This window comes from Python bivittatus, unplaced genomic scaffold (assembly GCF_059951505.1).
Source record: "Python bivittatus isolate LINGU-HERP-01145 unplaced genomic scaffold, Pbiv_v1 ctg000480_np1212, whole genome shotgun sequence".
Lineage (NCBI taxonomy): Eukaryota > Metazoa > Chordata > Lepidosauria > Squamata > Pythonidae > Python > Python bivittatus.
Genome location: NW_028277075.1, coordinates 91,535,701 through 91,558,515, shown reverse-complemented (window position 1 = coordinate 91,558,515; position 22,815 = coordinate 91,535,701). Strand labels below are relative to the sequence as shown.

At 37.4% G+C, this 22,815-nt stretch overlaps 1 protein-coding gene across 1 annotated transcript in view; it reads right to left on the bottom strand.

The window, feature by feature from the left end:
• LOC148215070 (uncharacterized) overlaps positions 1–22,815 on the bottom strand; it is a 163,626-nt gene that overhangs the window by 124,297 nt on the left and 16,514 nt on the right. The window lies entirely within an intron of this gene.

The following is a 22,815-nucleotide window of genomic DNA, read 5'->3' as shown; positions in this document are numbered from 1 at the left end:
CACACCACACCCCAATATTGGGAAATAGAGGCTTAAGTTAATCATCCCATATTCAATTTTCTTTCAAAAGTCTTTCTTCAGGTCTGTGAAATACCTATTTCAGGGAATGGCTATGATCAATATGAACATATTGAAACATTTTTCTTCTGCTTCACTTCTCTGAACTAGCTAAAAACAATACTGGCTATAATGTGGAATGTTTCAAGTTAGATATTACTTTTGTGTTACAAGTGCCAGTTGGGATCCCCTGTTTGAAGGAATGACAAAGTATAGCAGATCCAAGGAGTTACAAATGAAAAAGAATACCAATGGAATAGTTTGTCAGCATAAAAAATTGAGAGTTTATCTGAGAGTCCACATTCCTTGTTATGAAGGTGCAACATTCAACCTTATAAATGGATGTGACTAATCTTGCTTGCAAATGTTCTCTCCATTTTGCCCTGGAACAAAAAGCCTAGGAGTGAACTTTTACTCACAATGGCAGCTGTATAGTACAGAAGACAACATGTTGATGAGATGGATCCAGGTTTTGTGGTTGCCAAGCCTTCCTTGTAACCATGGATTAGTTTGGAACTTAATGTGGTTTTTCTGTTCAGCTCTATCAAAACTAGAAAACACAGTCAAATATAGAACCAAGTCTGACAAAAAAGTGCTGAGACAAGCTCAGCAAATATCAGAAATGTCCATCACTGAAGTTTAATTATAGCATTCCTTTGTCTCTGCATTTGTTCAATGATGTCCTCTAACAAGCTCATAGGCACACTTTAGAAGTTAATTATTTCTGGATTTTTAAGGGGTGGAAGCTGTTGCCCTTTGGTGCATGACTTGGTAGGTGAACTGTGAAGACTAGTAAACAATAGTACATGAATTGGGAGATACAATTTAAATTACAGAAATAATAAAATATCAGATGGTTTGGAACCCTCCCATGGAAATCAAGCTAATGGCAAATTAAATTAACTTTGTGTCATGGGGAAAAAAAAGTTGCTCAATGTGTGTGGATTGAAAATGAGAATCACTCCAAAAAAATATATATATATTCCTTATTTTCAGTAAATTCTCATGTTTTGTGATCCTACAGGGGTTTGTAGCAAAAAGATAAAAGCAATGTTGTAGTGCTGAAAATATTTCACAAAATAAATAATTCATCACTATTAAACAATAGTTTAATGTTCAGTATCAGTTTAGATTCGTTAAATTATTGTTTCTAAAGAGCCTAATAAATGAAATGTGGCAGGACATGCTACATATGCACATTTAGAGTCACAACTAATATTCTGCTCCTTATGCTTGTAATTGTTCTGAAACTGTTGGAATTATTACATCATAAATTTGTGCATATTCCAGGAAGCTGTGATCCCAGATGTTCCTATTGCTTCCCAAAACTTCCTATTCATTCCTCCCAGATTTTAAAGAATCATTTACTGTATTTTCACAAATAGACATGTCCATATCTTTCTAAATCAAGTCATGTCAGCATGGCATGAATTCAAATACTAGTCTCTTTTATTATGTTTTTTAATTATATTTTTATTATTATGTTTTAAAATATTATTTTAAAAGCTTTTGGGGTGAAATCTACAATGGTTGTATGCTACTTTCATTAATATTTTCCTTCCCCTAATCTATGCATTTTTGTATATAGTTATCCCCAATATATACTTTTTTGGTGTTGGAGAAGACTCCTGAGAATACTGTGAACAGCCAAGAAAACAAAACAATGGATCATCGAACAAATCAACTCACTTGAGGCACAAATGACCAGACTCAAATTATCCTACTTCGGGCACATTATGCGAAGACCCAGCTCTCTGGAGAAGGGTCTAATGGTGGGAAAGATGGAAGGACAGAGAAGAAGAAGATGACCAGCAGCAAGGTGGATGGACTCAGTTACAGTGGCAATACAGTAAGTACACCATTGGAAGACCTGAAAGACCAGGTCAGGGATAAATAGTCATGGAGAAAATCTAACTATGTGGTCACTAGGAGTCGAAAACAGCTTGATGGCACGTAATCAATCAATACTTTTTAATGCAACTTTCTCAAAATGTGAGGGTTGAATGAAAAGTAACACCTCCAATGTTATAGGTCATCAACAGATGGCAGTATTTATGCACTAGAAGCTCTGATGTGTTCTTTCACTTTGGTTGGTAGAAGTTGCTGGGACAAAAGGATGTGCTGCTATTGTGTGTAAAATGGAACCTGCAAGGAGTGCTTTAGCACACTTTAAGCAATGCACCATATTTGAATTTGCCAAAGAAGTCCCTCCAATTAAAATTAACCGCCAAATACAGGTTGTTTATGGTGGTGACTGTGTTGACATGAGCATTGTGCTTTGCTGGGCCAAAAGATGGAAAGATTGAAATCTGGGAACTGTTGATTTGCGTGGCCGAGAACAAAGTAGATGACCTGTGACAGTGGCCAACAGATTTCACATGAGGAAGGTTGATGAACTATTTAAGTCAATTGGCAGATCACTCAAAGGGAAATTGTTTAGCATTCCACAGGAACATGTGGGTCATATTATTGATGTTTTTCAATTTCAAAAATTTTGTGCAAGATGAGTTTCTCAAATATTGATGGCAGAGATGAGAGCTTTAAGAGATGAGAGCTGAAATGCCTCATTTCCCATGATGGGATAGGCCAGACATTGTTGATTGTCCAGACATTGACCAATCACTGACTGGAAAATATTGGCACCCAATCCAGGAGGCCAAACACATTTGATTAGCAAAGTGCTATAAATATAGGATGGTGGCCACACTCTAGATAAGTCCATTTATAGCAGATATTTTTACCAGCTCAATGAGGATTGGGTGACATGTTAACCTACGAATAAGGGAAGGGTATTAAAGAAAGAAAGAAATGTTCAAATAATTCCATAAGTTCCCTTTCAGTGTACTGATTTACAGTATTTTTTCCTACTAAGTGTTAAAATAGTGGAAGTAAGAGAATTAAAGTATCTTTAAAGGACCCTTACTGGAGGTGAACTATTTATGAATAAAAAAAATCTATTAGACACTTATTCTTAGAATGTGACATGCTGCTGACTTGTCTTTAGATCTCTTATTTATTTTTTGTTGTGGGGGGAAAAAAAACCCATAAAATTTAACAGATAATCATCCCAAAAGTTACAAAGGTAGAAATGCCGGGATCAAATTATATATTCTGTATAACTGCAAATTCATCAGCCAGTTTGAAGAGTACATGAAATATTTACTTGGAGGTTTTGCTAGAGCCCATGGTGATAACTGTAGAGTTCCTGAAATTACAGGTGCTGTTAAAAAAATAACAGGTGGTCTAAATCCTAATCTGTCTTCATAATGTTTTAAATGAGGTAGCTGGAAGATAATAAAGGTATTTTAGAAACTTACATTTTTCCCTTTAATCTAGAATATTATAGCCTTTTAGAAATCCATAGCATGTTGCAAAAACCTATACAGGTTTAGACAGAATAAATTCCATTTTGCTCCTCTCTGATGGTAGTCAAGTATTTGGGAGTTGAAACTCTTTCTCCTCCCTCAGATACTGTTTCGAGCATTTCAGGACTGGAATGTTTTGCTCATGCTTACAGTGTGTCATGAAAACTGAGAAAGCTGGTTTACTCAAGCCAATCATAACTAAGTTAACCGCAGAGAACATATCAGATGAACACAACCATTGACTCTAATGGAAGGATGAAAAGATACATTATATTGATATATTGTTACCTATATCACCACAACTATGGCATATTTTAAATCCTAGTCTCAGAACACCATCAACATATAAACTCCCCAAAAGGAATACATACTCAGATGAAAAGATCCATAATATGGCTCTTTACACATAATTTGAAGTGAGGATTGTTAAAACTGGGTTTTACCAAACAAGCCAAACTGGCCTGATTCACACATCACATTAAGTTGGGGGTGGGGGGACAACACCCCAGATTTTGATTTATGTGCAAACTGACTAATCTAACTCTATCCCAATGTTGTGTACTTGCAGTTTATAAAAATTCACAAAATCCAGACGATGGCAAAGAAAATGGTCACCTTTTACTTAGGAAGCTATGGATGTTCTTTGCCACTCTCTTAGCCCTGTGTGGCTGCTGGACTGTCTCATTTTTCATTGCATGCAAGGCTCTAAAATGATAATTATGGGGAGCAGAAGGACAATAGAGCCACTGCCTGTGCCTGGAGGCTGCCCATAATGGAATCGCCGCTGACTATGATGCTGGAACTGTTAGAATGAGAGTGCTACAGCATTGTTTTGCATATTATTTCAGTTTTATAGTCCCAGTATGAATTAACTAGCAACATACATGGACCTGTTTGCCAACTTGTGGACATTGTTGGCTCTACAACCCATGAATATTATTACCCAAAGTGTCTTTACTGAGGGCCATATCCTCTGGAATGAGATGGACTGGATTCCTCATGGCCAGCAATGGCAGGCTGAGTTGTTTAGTTTTGTTTATATTATTTAAAAACAAAACCTTTTTATAGCATTGTAAATTAACCTAAAAGTTATAAATGTAGAGTCACTTTTCATTGTTGTAATTTGGAGCCACACTGAAACATGTCGGTTTGTCCCAGAGGTGCAATAGCTCCAATGTTTTTCATCTGACCTAATTTATAAGTACTGTGCAACCAATAGAACAACCCAGATTCAATAATTCCAGAGTCTGTGCTGTCAGAAATTGATAAGAAACTCATATTAGCTCTCATTCTGAATCATCTGTCTATGATTAATTGAACTTGAGTCTGGAGTTGCTAGCAGGTATCTGGTTCTTCAGAGAAGTGGAGATATCTCCAGCTGCCATGAAGCAGGATTCACATGGAACTGGATCATCTGAAGATGTTGGCTTAAAACAGAGATACACTGGGAGTGTTATTCAGTTCATAGTTTGGCCTCTGTGCAAAATAATTAACTCATGGAGGAAAAAGGGAATTTAATTTCCTGGACTTATCTCTGGCAACAAGTTGGGATTCATCCCTGGTATCTATGCATTTACTAAGTTGTCTGAGCTTATGTGTGTAAGCTCCTACATAACATAGGAGGGTTGGAACCCCGATGGCATATACTATTGCATACACATAGATGATTCTTTTCAGATATCAGTTGATACTGGGCCAACAATTTCTTTCACTGAGTTGTTATTGTTTATTCACTGCTATTTGATGGGAAATAATCACATTCTTAAAAAGAAATAACATTTTGGTGAAATATTTTTTGGTGTAGCTCAGGGTTCCTGTGCCTGCACCTGACACAATAAGGTTCAAAACATTTTCTAGACTATGGCTGCACACTCAGTCTTTCAGATATGTATCAAAGCCATATTCCCAAAAGGCCAGCATAAAAATGACAACATTTAAACTTAATTAAAAGAAAAAGAAGTTAATATGATCACTTTCCAGTCATATTCTAGTCACATTTGAGGTTACAGTTTGAGAAAGTCTTTTGAGGAGGTATGCAGCCCTCGGGTCTCACCTCTGACTACAAAGAGACTGAGGAGCATGTGTAAATGTCCTGTCATTTATGATACCATTTTTATTCTGTCCACTTTCAGCTTTTCTTGATGCTCGCACTTCAGTCTGCAGTTCAGTGGAAAACATCATGGGGCTTTTTCAGGCAAAGAAACACAAACAATTACAGAGGTCCAGAACCCAACAAAGATTCTTCTGGTACAGCTTTGTGTTGTTTTTGTAAAATCTGATCTGTACAGTACTAAAATATTGTCTTTCGTATAAGATTTTGAGTAAGATCAGAATAGAAATGAGACTATTTCTGAGCATAAAAATAATAAGCAAAATGTTGCTTGTTTTTCAGAGTCTTCTCAAAAAATCCTGGAGAAAACATGGAGTCTTTCTGAGGGCACCCAGTGAATGTTTTGAATAAACAATTATAAGTGATCTCCCTTTCAGACAATCACATCTTGGGCACATGGGTCAGGAGGCTAGATGGCCCATGAGCTGAGATGTTATTGCATTATTGAGTGCTTATTGGATTTGTTCTAAGCAACATTATAGACTTTTAATGTTTTGTTGATATTGGTGTTTTTTGTTTGTTGTTCTTTGTTTTGTTTTTTTTATATTGTTTTTAGTGTGTTGTTAGCTGCTCAGAGTTGCAGCTGCAAGATGGATGGCTATAATCAATAAATGAAATCTTTCTTTTGTGGAGATAGAACTGATAGTAAATAGGGTTAACTAATAACATGAGAACCTTCTGTACCTCATCCTAATAGCTTGGATCTTCTGTTTCTTTGCTATGAAAACAGATAGAAACTATAGTTCTGAATCACTCCTAGTTCAATGTACTGGGATAGGAGATCCCGGAGATTAAAAATGAGCATTGGTTCCCCACCTTTCACATACACACACACACACACATATGTGTGTGTGTGGGTGTGTATACATGTATGTATGTGTGTGTGTACACACACACATACACATGCACACATATACATATACATATGTATGTATTTGTTTAGGAAAGAAGGGCAGCCTGGTAGGAAGGTAGTCTTGTAGCACCTCCTTTACTTTTTGGGCCAAACACTGTTAAGGTTTCAGTCAAACTCATAACAGTGGTGGGATTTCTGTGGCTAAACTTTCTCAGCATTTCTATTTTGCCTAAAATCAGAGTGAACACCTTCTAAGAAAAAACATAATTACTACACTTAATCTTATAAAGGTAATTGTAATTTTATACCTTTATTGCTAGTCATTTTTGGAGCTTATGAAACACTCCAGATTCTCATAAAAAAATAATTAAAATGATTTGAACTTCAAATGAATGCCCCCTATTTATGAATGAAAGATAGAATTTCACCCATTCACTGATATACTTGTACACTGCAACACTGTATGATCTGGGTAGAGAGTAATTATTCTTTTTTCCTCCTTTTACTTTTTAGCCTCCAGATACTGCATTGTGTGTGTGTGTGTGTGTGTAGATAGATAGATAGATAGATAGATAGATAGATAGATAGATAGATAGATAGATAGACATATAGATATTCTCCTCTTGAAATGTGTGTTTCACTGCTTCTGACATTTTTGTCCTTTCTATGAAATTGCTCCAATTTAAATTTTACTCCTTGAAGTCTCATTTGCTTTGAAAATAAGACACTAATCCTTGATGAAAATATGTTATTTGTTTTCCTTCAGAATTTTTTTAATGTATTCTCTTCCCTTCCCCTTTTTGCAGTTTTCTTAACTATGTGCATCTAAATCTATTTCTTCTGCAAAGGTTGTTGATAAAATGAAGCTTCTTTTTATTTCACCATGCAAGATAATTTCATAGTCATTTACACATCATTCTAATTGATGGATTAGAAAAGGGTTTGAGTGTCTATATAATGTAATGTGGTAATTTTAATATTCAGCTCTACAGTTATCTGTTATTATTATTGAAACTAATTCAGAACCAAAATCTTTAAATTTACATGTAGATTCTGATAACCAGTCGGAATTATCATCATCACCATCATAAGTATCTGGATGATTTATGGATAGGAGAGAGGGACTTGCATCTCACTATCAGAACAGATATTTTGCCTTAATAATTTGCATGTTGGGTTGTTGCTTGTCTCAGTATTAGACAGTTTCCTATGTTTATTTATAATTTCTAAAGTAAACTCATGTTTGTTTCTTTAGTATGGGGCCCAACAAAATGTACATGTGGTAAACATAGATGTATTGCTTTGCTTCAGAAAATAAGTCGGGGCTTGGATCAGATTGCTTGGAGTCAAAATACAGAACTTACTACAATAGGAGCTAATAAAGAAAGGGAACCAAAGGAAGGACAAGGCTCAGTGGATAAAAATGTGTGTGGAATTAGAAACAAGAGAGTTCAAAGGCATTCTGAACTACTAGAATGCAGAATCAACTTATGCTATGCACAAAATTAAGTACAACTTTATTTAATTGATTTTACTTCCCCAAACAAAGCAGACTGATCAAGCCTGAATGGCAAGATTGACAGAACAATTGGGCGTGTGGACATGCACACATCATTTGCCAGCACCTCCTTAAACCATGTATCTTTTCCTGGTATTGTGCTGCAGCTGTGTAGGGCAGCCATACAATGATACAGCACCTTTAAGGAGCTGCCAACAGGCTTCACTTGAGTTTCTCCATGTACTTCAAAGTCCCTTTTTCCATTCAAACCCAAGATGCTGCACAGTTCTCTTGGTCTACAAAAATATGAGACAAAAGATCTATTTTATTGTAATAAAACATATAAAAGGCATTAAATACTTTATGCATTATGGATGTTACTGTATATTTTCAGTTTGAGCAGGCATACAACTAAATAGCTTTGTAGTCTGACAGAACATAGCACCTCTTTAAAATACTTGTTTCTTTTCCAAGGAACATGTGGCTGCCTTTTGCTGTTTCCACATAATCCTGAGAAGAGACACAAATCCTTTAGGGTTGTTGATAGGTGCTACATTTGCATTCCCACATATTTTGGAATTGAATCCAGAGCACTGGGCAGGTCTGATAGCCAGTATAGCAGGAGACTATCCTGATCAGATGAAATTAGGATTTTCCTACCATACATTCTTCTCCCAAAAGACTATATGCAATCTAGGAGGAGGAGCATAAATTTAACAATGACAGGGAAGGTGTGTTCCTTTGGGGCACAGGGACAGGGTTCCCATTTGGCTCGTCAATCTATTAAAAAATCAACCAATCTGGTAGTGCTCAGTGATAGGACAGGTGAACACACACACCTGGGTGGGGCAATGTAATTTGCACCATGGGTGGTGGGTGAGGCAGCAGATAAAAACTCTGATGACCCATGTAAATTGATCATGCTGCTCCACCTCAGAAGGAATGCCTTATGTTTGTCATGAGTTACTTCTACATCCCTCCCCAAGTAACATATATATACTAGCCCTGAGCATCTGCATAGACTGAGGTTGAGTAAAAGAGGAGTTGCCATCACTGGTTCTGCTGCTATGAAGCATTTGCAGATGGGAAAAGGAAGGGCCACAGCATGCAATGGAAGCAGGACCCTCAGAAGCCTAGAGGCTTCCATTTTCTTCTTCTCCTGAGCCAATTGCTGCGGCAGTGGAGAAGCAGCAGCAACCACCTGATTCTCTTTTTCTGTTTTCACCTATTTGCCTTGAATTGCTGCAGCCTGGCAGGGGATCAGTGCTTACGTTTGCTCAACATGGGAGGCATTTACATCTGAGAGTTTTGCCTTGGGGGCCTAAAGAGATCTACTTACACTCTTGATCTAGAAACAGCAACAGGAAATCTAAAGTTCGGAAGGAGCTGAAGTTAGCAAAGAATGCTAAGAACAAGAAAAAGGGCTTTTTCAAGTACATCAAATGAAAAGAAAAGAAACAGTATTCCAGCTGCTCAGTGACTATGGCCAAAAGCCAACAGACAACAAAGAAAAGGCAGAAATAGTCAGCACTTTATTTTGGCTCAGTCCTCTCAAAGAAAAGAATATGCATTCCAGCCAGGCAGTCATGAGAAACAGATTCAAGGGGCCAGACTGTAGCTTGAACTCAAGAAAAACACAGCTTGAGAATTCTTACTGATCTTGAATTAAGTGCAAATCTCTAAGATTTTATGGCCTTGTAGGATACTAAAAGAACTTGCTGGGACTGGACTAGATTTCTGAAATATTCCCCATGTTTCTATCCATTTTAATATCAAGGTGGAACTTGATTCAAATTGGCATACCTTCTGCCCTAATGTTAATGTTCATGGGTATTAATGGGTTGAGAAAAGGATAACATGAAAAGGGTAGCCATGCTTAGATCTTGTTCTCATTTATCTATAACACATCACATTGTTTCTGGTGCCAATTTTCATTTTAAAAGTGCCTGTTGTACTTCATTTCAGCTCTTACATATAAACAATCAAATTGTTTTAAACATTGGCTGACTATCGAAGCAAGATCTGGACAGGTACTGCGCAAACCAGATACAGAAATACAAATGTGTACTGGATGTTCTACTCAAAAGTCAAAATGGAATACACGCTAACTCTCCAGAATGCAAAGAGAAATGGATTGATGTATCCCACTGCTTCTACCAGTGGCACCATGGTTCCTCTATTCTTTTTAGCCTTTAGCTAAAAGCAACTGTTAGTTACCATTATATGACTCCACTGACTATGTCAGCCACAGACATGCATGGCTGTCTAACACACTTTTGTGGAATCTATGGGATTCCAGAATTTGGAAAAGCCACATGTGCGGGTCTATGGACAAATGTATACACAGAGAATCTAGGACAAGACACCTTAACAATTGGACAGTATCTAGAGTCACGATGCTATAGTGATAGTCCTTCATTCTAATAATGCCAGAATGCAACTTTTATATATTGTCTCCATATAATTGTGCAACTGGGAGTAGTTTCTATAAAAACCAATGTAAAAGTTTTATAGAAGACTGCTTCTAGAATAGCCCACTGAACACAATTCAAAATGAATATACTGTAGTAAGTAATATTGGAATCAGTGTTCCTCTCTATTTTGCTTCAGGTCAATAACAGTTTGGACTGCTTAATATACTTAGTTAGTACTGCACTTTAATATAAGGATTATAGCTCCATGTAAATATTAGAAGAAACAATGTACCTGCATAAACCATCTGGTACATAAAACGATGTTTCTCTGATATCACCTTGGAAGTAGTTTACCATTATCTTATTCTATTTGTTTAATTTCCTAGTCTTAGGAAGTCCTGGGATTTCCTGGGTACCTCCCATGCAGGTACTGTTCAGGTCCAACCTAGCTAACTTTTCCAAGATCAGCCAAGATCAGTTGGGTTCTGCCTGAAAAAGGTATATGTGTGAGACCAGAACAAACAAATGAACAGCAAACCTGAAGTAATGATGTCACTTGGGTCAATACCTGTCCCAATTATTTTGCATCCCTCCAAAATTAAAGAACAACATGGCTCTTAGATGCTGGCAATGCAGAAAATCACTTTTAAGCCAGGACCTCAGCAACTAGCCATTATCTTTTAAAACATGCAATTGTATGTGATAAGTACAACATTCCTTTTTGGGTTTTTGGGGAAAAAAAAGATTACAGTACATTTGCGAATACTGCTGTCCAGTGTAATGAATCTCTTTATTGCTTGATTTTTTAAAAAATAACCTATATTTACACAGCCTTTGATAGACTATGGCTACTGTAGGCTGCTGGAATGTGTTGCAGCTATCCTTTTCAGAACCTTGATTCCAGGGTCTCTTTTTTCTGAGAGTTCTTTGGCTGATAAAACCACTTCTAAGACACTGTAGGCCTACCTTCCCATCTTATATAAGTATGTAAGCATGCAGGGAGTACAAAGTGTTCAGGATTAAAAACAAAAACAAAAACTTGTTTCCTTGTGTCAGAAAGTTGTACTTGGTTAATATAACTGCACCCATCTCCTTTAAAGGCAGAGCCATGATGCCTTTGAAGGTTTGCTAGTGGTAATTAGAAAATCTTGGGAAGAATCAACATGTGATTCTAATATTTTCTTTGCATCCCTTCTTCCATACATTGTCCTTCCCCATCTTTCAGCACCCATTTTAGAACTATTGTCATAGTTATAAAAGTAACTATTAAATGATCCTGTCTTTTTCAGAAATAAGCTGAACATGCTAAAGATTGCTATGAAATTTCTGAATGCATTAAAAAATGTGGAGTGAAACAACTTCCTCTTAATTGTAATGAAGGTCCTCAACTTCTACATTTTTGCTTATGCTTTGGATCCTAAAGACATAAAGTTTCTGCAAGGGGGGAGGGGAACCCTCAGCTGCCTTAGCAATATAACAGAAGATGCTATCTTCAAAAACACTTTCAGATACTTTCTTATTATTGTAATTATTTAAGGCAGATGGAGTTTTTTGTGATTTGGCTCATTGGCTCAGAAAGTGCTTCTTAGAGTGCAGTAAGTGCATTCCAGGCCTTAAAATATGCCCAGACAAGGCTTTTAGTGATGGATGCAGAAGTGTCAAGCACCTTTAGTTTCTGTTAATTTCAGCTGTCTTGAAAAGATGATAGCATTTTGTCTTCACTATGTTTCTTTTCACTTTTCCACTGATTTTAATAGGCTCTGATAATGGACCCATTTCCTGCAGTTTTTGAGGTGTTGTTTACACAGAGCAAAAATCATGATTCATTAATCTTTGATAGTTTATATTAAAATGCTACTTTTCAATTATATGCAGTGACTATGTTGTGTGGTGGGAAACTCACCGAGGAAATGTCAGTAACTGGAGAGGATCTAGCAATCTTTTTATTATTTCAAAGCTAGTTGTTTATAGTAAGTCAGTGGTCTTTTGCACCTCAAAGAGTGAGCCAAAAGCAAGAATTACAAAGTTACAGGGTTCTTATATAAGATATAGAATGGGAAGACTTCAGACAGAGTCAGGGGAGGCTTCTACCTCCATGTTGCCAAGAGGGGGGTGTATGAAAAATAAAAGAGAAAGAGAAAGTTTCTACATAAGACCCATTTTTGCAGGATAGTTCTAGGACTTGGTCTCTAACCCTCTCTTCCCTGTTCAATAGCACTGCTGAACAGAGCACCATAGCCCCAACCAATCCAGAGGCTATTTTGGACTTCTAACCCAATTGTTGTTTAGGTCCTGGTGCTCACACAACACACTACTCCCACCAATGACCCTGTTGAGTGTGTTGAATTAATAGACCCGTGACTTTGTAGGAGGAAAATGATATACTTCCTCTGGGCATTCTGTTGTAAAACATCTACAATCAGGTCATACTCAGGAAAGGCTTCCTTTTTAATATGTCCTGGAGCAAAATTATCTTTGAACATTGAACTTATGGTCCACATGAATGGACTTGAAGAGGATGGACTTGAAGAGGAACAAAAAGAAGGAAAAGTCTAATATACACTTAAATTGGTTTATTAATATCAGGCTTTGTGACTATGCAGAGATTAAGAAGATGGTTGCTTTACCCTCTATTTCTTCCATAAATATAAATATAAAAAGTCTTGTGAATGAGCTTCAAGTCTGGGGTTAGTATGGAAATGTCACAACTGGTGAAAATCTACGATGTGGTTTCTAGCCATTCTAAGTGAAAAACATTGCAAAACTATCTATAAGCGCTAGAAGATGTTAACATAGATAAAACCCAAAATGCCATGGAAAATTGGAGGGGAGAGGGGAGGGGGGAAGAAGAGAAAAAATTGGCCTAGTTATGTATAGCAAATGGCCTTGCCTATAAGATATTGCCTCATCTGCTTTGCATCATCTTGCTAGCTGCTGTTGCCCTTATAGACATACTCCAAAAGCATGACATGCAGATCCCAGCTGTTTCAAATGGTGTTTGCAACAATCTAAGAATAAGACTGGAGAAGAAAGGAAGCAAGGAATTCAGATATTCAAATTATGATTTCTCTGTAAGTAATAAACTGGAGCCTCTGTCAAACTTTTATTAAGATAAATAATATATTCCTTTAGAATTTTCTCCAATTGTGAAGTTTAATAAATTAGTCTTTCCCCTGTTTCTCATTCACATGGTAGTTGCTTCATTCCACCCAAGTAAATACATTTGAACTGATGCATGAACATCTCTCTATAAGGTTTAGGAATTATTCTTTTTTGGCAATGTAACCTGCCAAATTTAATGTGCAGCTGCTGAGGAGTTTTATCTGGAATTTCAATATTAGAAAAATGGATTCAAATATATACAGTGTAACACTTTGCTATTCATTATTAAACACATCACAATTCCTGACTTGGAACCACTGAAGACTATGGCAAAAGATTTCTGAAGAGAAAACAAATGTCTTACAGAAATGTGCCTCTTCTTATAGTAAAAAAGAAGGTTCTGATAATAATTTAGCCCACATTGCATCCAGCTCTTTGACCCCATTCATGATAGATAACTCTAGGTGCAGCTTTATTCAAAGCAAAGAATATTCAGAAAGGAAGTCCGCAGCTGAGAATTTTGTTTGGTTCAGTTCACCTTAATCTAACAAAGCAATGGTTGAAATTTGTAAAGACAGCTGGATCCACAAAGACAAAAACATAACAATATGCCAAAAAACAAACAAACAAACAAAAAACACAACCACTTTAAGTCTCTGGCAAAGAAAATCATCCAGTTTTTTTCCTCCTGGTTCCTGTTGGAAAAAGACAATCCTAATAATAAAAGTGAGGCTGGGGTGGGGGGGGGGGAGTTTTAGACTGAACTGGAATTAAACTCAGTGCCCAGTGGAAATTTGCGTGCACTACCAAAATGACATGTAATTCCACGTGGTTAGGCAGCCACTGCTAAAAAGAAGTCATAGGACAGTTTTGTAATTCTAAGCAGGATTCATTCAGCTTTCCTGGAGAAAAGCTAGGCAAATTGTTGCAGGAATATGAATGTCTATACACCTTTTCTTTTTTTATGAATATTGAAAAATCAGCTACTACAAGAGGGATAATGGAAAACAAACATAAATGTTTTCTGCAAGGGGCAGGGGCTTCTATAAGGATCCACACTGTTACAAATACACTGAACAATAGCCTAATTTACAGGGAGGATGTATCTTTTGTCCAGGTTAATCTACTCTTTATATGTCACTTAAGAATTGTTTTTTAACTTAATATTTCTAGGTCCAAAGCAGTAGCAATGTTATAGAAAGGTTAATTAGGTGATACTTGTTTTTAAGAATACACTGTTGAAACCAACTCATCGTCGTCATCATCATCATCCCTAGCAAGTCCGTGAGGAGATGGAGTGCAAGATGGTGGGTGTGGCATAACAATCAAAGCCCAGCCCCTTTTGTCCATATGGTAGTTGCATCCATTTACAAAAAAGGCTGACTCAGGAGGCTGACTCAGTTTTGACCTTTGCTTCATCTATTTTGATACTGCTGACACTGATGGCAGTCTTTCCAGTAATGTCTAAGATCATCCAGTATGCCTTCAATCATGCCATCAATATTTATTCAAAAGTAAATTTTACTGAATTCTCTGAATCTTGAAACTTATACTTTATTACAGCCCAAACTCAGCATAGAACAATACAGTGTAAAACATTTTTTAAAATGATATAATGAAGAGCAGGAAACGTACAAAACCAATCAGGATATAATCAAAAATGCCACAGTACGAACTAAAACCAGAATAATAAAAAGTCAGAGCTATAAAACAGATAATAGGCAAACTATTCCTGAATAGTTTGGATAAAATTCAATGGATAAAATCCAGGTAAAATTAGAAGCATTATAAAATTACCCTATGTATACTAGACAATGTATAAAACAAGAAAATATCAGTGTATAAAAAACCGTCCATAAACAGACAACATATATGTAAAAAGTGATTAATTATTCCCCCCCAAAAGGTGATTATAAAGGAGATTATGAAGGGAAAAAAACAGTTATTGGTATCATTTTGGAGGAACCGTTTCCTGATCTTACATGTCACCACACAAATTTTTGTTTCATTATACATTATGGCGGAGCTCTTGTCAGACAATAGGGAAGATGTGTAGAAAATCCTGCGATGACTTTGGAAGTCCACTAGCAGTGCTGTAATATAGGTCCTTCATACATGGCTGTAACATTGATAAGGAAATAGCACGTGCTCACTTTTTTCTACCATCCCATCTGAAGTGGGATGGGCATAGGATTGTAGTTTTCATCTGTCAGAAGAGAAGCAAACTTTTTCCTAAAGCACTACCACAGATGTCAGCAACAACCTATTGCATTTGGGACTGAAGGTGTAGGACATAATTTTATGGCTAAAAGCTACCTTTTTTCTCCTATCATTTTGAGCATGACCTGCAATTTTAAGAAAGCCATATGACAATGTCTCCAAAAGGAGCACTACTGAGACTTATTGTGGCAGGGCTTACACAGATTAAACATAAATGAAGGCTTAAAACACCTGTTCTGTTGGTTTCTGCTGAAAGTGGGGGGGGGGGTTGCAGTTTATGGGGCCCATAAGAAAAGCATTTGTGAGCAACATGTAGTCCACAGGCCTTGGGTTTCCTACCATTGTTGTATTTTATATAGATCTAGATGATATTCTCTAAATTTGTCTTATATTCATGGGATAAGAAAAATAAAGTTAAATGGTCAAAGCAGAGGATTGCATCACTTCCAAAATGTTTAGATGAGGCCCTCCAGAATCCTTTCTGGTCATCTAACCAAGCCTAATATGTGTCATGTCAGTGGGTGGGTGAATGATCAGATATTTATTGCATCCTGAGTCCTAAATAAAAATCTAGAAAAGGAAGACCCTAATTGAAACACTTGCCATATTCTATGATAGCCATAGTCCTTGTATATGGCAAGGACTATGGGTGTTCTATGTGGCCCATAATCCAGTCACTCATTTACTCAGTGGTTAGTGTTCCTTCATACCTTCTTTCAATGTGTGTGTGCGTGTGTGTGTCGGGGGGGGGCTTATCTGAACATCACTTGCTACCATCTTTAAGCTTTAGACAAAAACCTGAGAAATATTACAAATATTTGGTGTCAGAAAGATCAGGAAAACAACAAGCTATCCCAATTTAATCCATAAAGTAAACAAAAAACTTTGACTAGGAAGGAGTCTGCTAAGATTGCAGCCAAAACTGGAATTTTAAAATTTTCAGCTCCAATTATGAGCATGGAGTAATGGAGGTTCTAATGGGATAATGTTGGTGTAGCAAAAAATAAAAAGAAACTGGAATGCATGGCTGAAATGACCCCTTTTGTCAACCTGCAACCTGCTTCAGCTAAGCAGACACTTTTCCTTAAAAGACAGGAAAAATAGTAGAATCTCTAGTTGAATTAATGCATCCATATGCCTGGAAATCTAACTAGAATTCACCTCCAGCCTCATAAATAGTCAGTATGTCCAGAGAAGTAGATAATTTATAGGTTCACATTTTTCTGTGATCTGTCATTTGCTCTTTTCCTTTAAAGCTAAATCACTTCAGAAATGCATAAAAGGGGGAAAGCGAAAAAGTCTTTATTTTTCTTAGAATGCACTAAATGGCAATAAAGTAATGTGAATACAGTGGAGGGCTCTGAAATCCCTAATAGTAAATCCAGTGCTGCAACAGGTCCATCCTTTATCTGATATTCTTTTAAGATCATTTTATACCTGGAGGGTAACTGTGACATGAATTGGTGCTAATGGACTCATATATTGAAATAATTCAATGAGACACCTGGAAAGGGTAATCCCTTGAAACTTAATTGACAGATATGTGTTTTGTGTCATACAGAATGTGAGAAAAGTAACTAAACTCATTATTTGAAAAGCAATAATTCAGTCTCTTAGTTTGCTCATGATTTTACTTGTATATTCATTTATTTTGATTCCTCTCTAGTTTTATTATGTTAGCTCAGCATGGATTACCATTATTTTTGTTCTGACATTCTGATCTTATTCCCATGTTTCATTGTCAGTGTCTGGGGGAATCCAAATTACCAATGTTGACCCAGGAAGTTGCAAATAGCTTGTTTCATACATATTGACAAGATCATTGCCTCATTTGTTCCAGGACATTATCTTTAACTTCAGCCAAAAGGAAATATGGCTGCACATTTTATCAGGGAACACAGGTTTTGCTGTATTCCATACTAATGCACTGAGATATACCTCTTCCAAACACACCAGCTTGAAGAAAAGTACTGGATCAAATATTGCCTGTGAGGATTAACCACCATATGGATTGTCACTGTACCATATTCCTTGCCCCTAAGCCAGCATTCAAGCCTTGTCCAATTTACATCTGATAGATTTCAAAAGGATTCTCCACTCTGATTTAAAAGGAACTTCTTTTTTAGTGAGCCTAGCACAGATCATATAGATTGATGCTTTATATTAGGAGAGCCACTAGTTCTATCCAGTAAAAAGATCCATCTACCTCAGGGTCAAATAGAGATCTCAAATGCAACGAGGCTTTGTTTTTATAGATATTGCCATGGATCTTTCCAATATGGATAATCAATTCTGATTTTGCTGTGGCAGGGCCTGTATGTTGGAGCAAACTGCTTTTAGAGTTATGGCTTGTTCGTTCCAAATTATATTTTAGGAGAAGGCTAAACATCTATTTTAAACCCAGGGCTTATAGAGTTTTATAAGGATCTTTTTAATAGCACTGTGTGATTTTCAGGTTTATCATTTTTTTGTGAGCTACCAAAAGCCATTTGTGAAAGGGCAGCATATATATCTGTAATATAAACAAACATGCAAACAACTGACGCTTGCAATTTGAAACTGAGTATGCAACCAATCTACCTGGAAGCAAAGAGATGCAAAACTATACACCAGTAAGGGAACAGCCTGTACATGTATTTACTTGCCTCCTGCTTACTTGAAATGTACAGCATCTTCTTGATTTCCTTTTTATTTTCTTTGTTTGAATTTATCTTAGGTCTAAACAACAAAAGACAATATGTCCAGAACTCTGACAATCTTCTTGTAAACCCAAATTGCAGCCTTATAGGAATTTGGAAGGTGAGTTTTGACAATGTGGAGTGGGGAGGAAAGGATCCCAAACTTGAAGGGGTCCATACAGCTATTTTTTACATTTAAAACAAAAAAAAATCCAATGCATAATATAAGTGATGTCATATGTAGTATGGTCCTAAAATAGATTCAGGTTTTACACAATTCTTAAGTAGTTTAATAATACTGACCAACCACATGATATAACTTTTGGGGATACACACACACACATACATACATACATACAGGACATATAAATATCCTATTCTGACCCACCTAATGAATAATTCTGCACTACAAACTGTGGAAGGAAATGATTTTGGAATAATCTTAACTAGCTTTGTGACATTGTAAAGTTTAAGAAGAACCCCAGAACAAAAGTGAATTTCACTGAACAAAAGAAGGATCTTGGGTAATTATATAACCATCTGCAGTTTTATTCCTTGTTCTCTGGCACAAACGACAATATTTTAGTTTAATTGATTAAGCCCTTTGAAATACGCTTTCCCATGTGCTTGTTCGACCTTTCTTTGCTACAACTAATAACAAAATTATAAATGTTTCACAACACCACATTTTTCTTCATCATTTAATTGGAATGCCTAAAAATATATGAAGTCCTGAACAACAGTAAAAATGAAGTTCGCCTGCCTTCAGGCTTGCAAGCTGTATGAGATCAGAACAAAAGGAATGAGGAGATGGAAAGAAAAGGAAAGCTTTGCCAGAAATACATGAGATAAACTCACTCCAGGAGTCCCCCCCCCCCCCCAAATTCAGTAGGCTCAGTAGGCTCTTGAATGAAAAGACAGGATATAAATCCAATAAATAAATAAATGCTATAAATGGAGGTTTTCTGTGTGGATGCGCTCCCTCTGGTCATTGGCAGAACATGACTTGAAAGAAGTCATACAGTCACAAAGGAAACAGTCAGGAAATCACAACAGCATATAAGTTCTTACAATACATGATGATGTTTTTGAAGATAATTACTCTCAAAATTATTCTTCTTATATCTTCAGAAAGTTTTCTCATGTATCAAAATACCTCATTTGGAGATAGATCAAACTACTATCAAAACTGTTTAAAAAACAGTTTTATTGCTTAACATTGCTACTCCCTTTAAGAAAATTTAATTTGTCATGAGGATTTGCTGTGTCAGCATAGACTGAAAATTGAGCTGCAAGACTTTCCTTCATTTTGAGATTTCTATTCAAGAAGATGTTATTTGCCATCTATCAATTCCCCACCCCACCCCAACTTCTGCTGTGCTGCCTCATCATGGTGAGGGGGGGGAGTGTTCCTGAGAGGGAAGAAAGAAGAATGCCAGTAGTGGTATGCCAAGAATATATAATCCCAGCAGGATCACCCAAGGCATGGGGGTCATCCCAGGGTAAAGCAAACTGGCACCTATATTGAGGAAAAGGTGGATGATCACTTTAATGACAATAGCAAGGGCAGAAGGCAATGGTAAATCACTGCTGTATTTTACCAAGAAAACCATATGGATAGAAAGTATAAAATGATTATATATCTATACCTATACCTATACCTATACCTATCTCTATCTCCAGGTGATGGGTCCCTCAAATCAGATGGCCCTCAACATGCTACTGAGGGAGAGCTGAGAATCTTTCAGAGTACTAACGGTGTTTATGAGGTGGCTAGATTAAAGCCTTTGGGACATCTAATTGCTGATGTTGCCATGCAGGAAAAGAAAAATTGAAGCTGCAAAGACAGAATTAGTGGGAACATAAGAAGCATGGACACCTCAATATGGTGAAAAATGAAATGAATCAACTACACATCAACATCTTAGGCATCAATGAATTGATACAGACTGGAATTCGACACTTTCAGTCAGAATATCACAATATTTACTACTCAAGACTTGAAAAATAAAGAAGGAACAATGCTGCTGTCATAGTTAGGAAGGGCATATCAAGAAAATAAACCTAAGCTACAATGCAATCAATGAATAATATCAATTAGGCTTCATGGACAGCCCTTTATATAAAGTTTTTTCAGGTTTATGCTCCAACTACTGATGCAGAAGAGGAGGTTGATGAGTTTTAAGATTAAGTTCAATTTGAAAACAATAGAACCTGTAAGCGAGATGTGCTGCTTTTGGTTGGAGACTGGAATACCAAAACTGGAAATATTGAGGAAAATGTAGTTAGACTGTATGGCGAGGAAAACTAAAATGAAACCGGAGGATGACTAATGAATTTATCCATTTATTTCTTTGTTGTTAAATACAGTCTTCAAACAACCAAAACGACACATCAACAGAAATCAAATTGACTATACAATCTCCTTGTATTGGAAGAGCTCAGTTATAATAGCAAAAACATGGCCGGGGATGACTGGGGAATAGATCATGAACTGAGCATGTGCACATGAAGTTAGATCAGCACTCTGGACACTACCAACTTGTCAGGCTACAGGAATTGATAGAGTATCTACAGAGGTATGGCAAGCAACACAAGAAGATGGCTGGCATGGGTCTTCCAGGCTGTGTGGCCGTGTTCTGAAAGTTTTGTTTCCTAACGTTTCGCCAGCATCTGTGACCGGCATCTTCAGAGGGCAGGAGCACAGACAGGAGCAGTTCTCTCTTTGCCCAGGATGATGTGACCCTTTTGTGGGTATTTATAGAGATCAGCGAGGGTACCTGAAAGGGGTGGTGGGGTTTGGGTTAACAAGTGGCTGCTTGTTTTAGTGTCTAAATATGTATGTATCTTCCTGGGGATTAGGCAGGGTTTTTTCTTCTATTGAGTTGTTAACGAGTGGCTGCTGAGGGTGATTAGCATGTTCATTGTGTGAATTGTTCACGCGTCCTGGTGGTTGAGCTGAGTTCATTGACCTTTTGCAGGCTGTATTTTTCAGGACTGGTAGCCAGGTTTTGTTGATTTTTAGACTTTCCTCTTTTTTATTGAAACTGTGCTGGTGTTTGTGAATCTCAATGGCTTCCTGGTATAGCCTGGTATAGTGGCTGTTGGTGTTGTCCAGTATCTCTATGTTTTCAAATAGGATTTTGTGTCCAGTGCGCTTGAGAGCATGTTCAGCTACTGCAGATTTTTCTGGTTGCTGTAGTCTGCAGTGTCTTTCATGTTTTTTTATCCTGGTATGGATGCAGAGAAGTTCCTGAACCACCTAAACAGCATCCACCCCAATATACAATTCACCATGGAAAAAGAAATGGACGGCAAACTTCAATTTCTAGACATGTTGGTCATATGCAAACCAGACCTCAAATTAGGACACAACGTTTACAGAAAACCCACCCACACAGACCGGTACCTACACAAAAACTCCAACCACCACCCACGTCAGAAAAGAGGCATTATCAAAACCCTGATGGATCGTGCCAATTGGATCTGCAAAATCCAATTCCTAAACTCTGAACTTAACCATCTTAATTGGGTCCTACAAGTGAATGGCTACTCCAAGAATGAAATAAAAAGAGCCATCAAACCAAGAAAACAACATGTGACTGAAGAAGAAAAACAGCCACCCACCAACAAAGTATTTCTGCCCTACATCAAAGGGGTCATGGATCGCATGGGAAAACTGATGGAAAAACACAACTTCCAAACAATCTTCAGACCCACCAGAAAAATACAACAAATGCTAAAATCAGCAAAAGACAAAAGGGATCCCCTCACCACCGCAGGAGTATACCGCATACCATGCAGCTACGGGCAAGTATACATCGGGACCACAAAACGCAGCATCCATACCAGAATAAAAGAACATGAAAGACACTGCAGACTACAGCAACCAGAAAAATCTGCGGTAGCTGAACATGCTCTCAAGCACACTGGACACAAAATCCTATTTGAAAACACAGAGACACTGGACAACACCAACAGCCACTATACCAGGCTATACCAGGAAGCCATTGAGATTCACAAACACCAGCACAGTTTCAATAAAAAAGAGGAAAGTCTAAAAATCAACAAAACCTGGCTACCAGTCCTGAAAAATACAGCCTGCAAAAGGTCAACGAACTCAGCTCAACCACCAGGACGTGTGAACAATTCACACAATGAACATGCTAATCACCCTCAGCAGCCACTCGTTAACAACTCAATAGAAGAAAAAACCCTGCCTAACCCCCAGGAAGATACACACATATTGAGACACCAAAACAAGCAGCCACTCATTAACCCAAACCCCACCACCCCCTTCAGGTACCCTCGCTGATCTCTATAAATACCCACAAAAGGGTCACATCATCCTGGGCACAGAGAGAACTGCTCCTGTCTGTGCTCCTGCCCTCTGAAGATGCCGGTCACAGATGCTGGTGAAACGTTAGGAAACAAAACTTCCAGAACATAGCCACACAGCCCAGAAGACCCACACCAGATATCGTATTCCGGCCGTGAAAGCCTTCGGCAACACAAGAA